At 45.5% G+C, this 1,618-nt stretch overlaps 1 pseudogene; it reads left to right on the top strand.

Annotated features, from left to right (window-relative positions):
- Positions 1-803: 803 nt before the first annotated feature.
- On the top strand, positions 804-1,368 carry LOC126496066 (60S ribosomal protein L11-like; annotated as a pseudogene).
- The last annotated feature ends 250 nt before the right edge of the window (positions 1,369-1,618 follow it).

Raw genomic sequence — 1,618 nt, 5'->3', positions numbered from 1 at the left:
TCTAAATAATTAACATAAAGCCAAAAGATAAAATGTGAATTTTTAAGGTAAAACAAACTAATAAAAATAATCAACAATCTGGTCCAAATAACATTACACAGGTATCCGTAAAAACATATTAACAATTTCTTTAATCCGAATTAAAAATAAAGAGAAACATTTCAGCTGGGCACTGGTGATGCACTTGGGAGGCAGAGGCAGGCGGCTCTCTTGTGAGTTCGAGGCCAGCCTAGTCTACAAGAGCTGGTTCCAGGACAGGCCCCAAAGCTACAGAGAAACTGTCTCGAAAAAAACAGAGAGAAAGAGAGAGAGAGAGAGAGAGAGAGAGAGAGAGAGAGAGAGAGAGAGAGAGAGAGAGAGAGAAACATTTCAAATCCACTCACAACTCTAGAAGCATCAAAAACAGACTACCTCTCCCTATAACAGGAGCTCAATGGGGATGTCTGTGTCACACAGCGCCCCCCTCCAGCTCTGTATGCAAACAAATGTTCTACCACTGAGCTCTATCTACCTCTATCCCTACCCAGCTTTTCTATGATGGGCACACATCCAACACAACAGAGACTCGCTCTGGGTAGGGGGTGAAAGGGAGGTAGACAATAGACATGTGGTTGCTATCTGTACCATCTGGACTTTTGAAAGGAAATATTTCAGTATTGGTTATAAAATTTTTTAAAAAATATATATTTTCGAGAGTTTGCTTTGCCTCCCTTTCATCCACCTCCATCCGAGGCCGGCGGGGCCCATGAGGGCGCTCTTGCCGGTGCGTGGAGGAGGTCAGAGCCCATGATGCTGATGGCACTGAGACAGGGAGGGCTGTGCGACCCGCAGATACAGGGCTCGCCCGCCCGCCATCCATTCAGCAAGATCAAGGTGAAAAGGAGAACCCCATGCGGGAACTTCGCATCCACAAGCTCTGCCTCAATATCTGTGTTGGGGAGAGCGGGGACAGACTGACCCAGGCAGCCAAGGTGTTGGAGCAGCTCACAAGTCAGACATCTGTCTTTTCCAAAGCAAGCTACACAGTGAGGTCCTTCGGCAACAGGAGAAATGAAAAGATTGCTGTTCACTGCACTGTCAGTGGAGCCAAGGCAGAAGAAATTCTGGAGAAAGGCCTGAAGCTGCGGGAGGATGAGTTGTGGAAAAACAACTTCTCAGATACTGGGAACTTTGGCTTTGGGATTCAAGAACACATTGACCTGGGCATCAAATATGACCCAAGGCCAAACACAGAATCAGCAAAGAGGAAGCCATGCGCTGGTTCCAGCAGAAGTATTATGGGATCATCCTTCCTGGCAAATAAATTTTATCCAAAAGGCCAATAAAATTTTTCTCAGAAAAAAATACGTATTTTCTAAGCGATGTTGATAAATCATACAGCCAGAATTTATCGCCACCATTTATACAGCATATAAAAAAATGAAACTTACTTTTTATATGTAATCATAGCTTCCATTTCTAAATGCTTCTGAATCAAAATGTAAGCCTAGCCGGGCGATGGTGGCGCATGCCTTTAATCCCAGCACTCGGGAGGCAGAGCCAGGCGGATCTCTGTGAGTTCGAGACCAGCCTGGTCTACAGAGCTAGTTCCAGGACAGGCTCCAAAGCCACAGAGAAA

This window comes from Alexandromys fortis, unplaced genomic scaffold (genome assembly GCF_014885135.2).
Source record: "Alexandromys fortis isolate MF-2015 unplaced genomic scaffold, M_Fortis_MF-2015_v1.1 scaffold_953, whole genome shotgun sequence".
In the NCBI taxonomy this organism is placed as follows: domain Eukaryota; kingdom Metazoa; phylum Chordata; class Mammalia; order Rodentia; family Cricetidae; genus Alexandromys; species Alexandromys fortis.
This window is presented reverse-complemented; position numbering and strand designations above follow the sequence as displayed.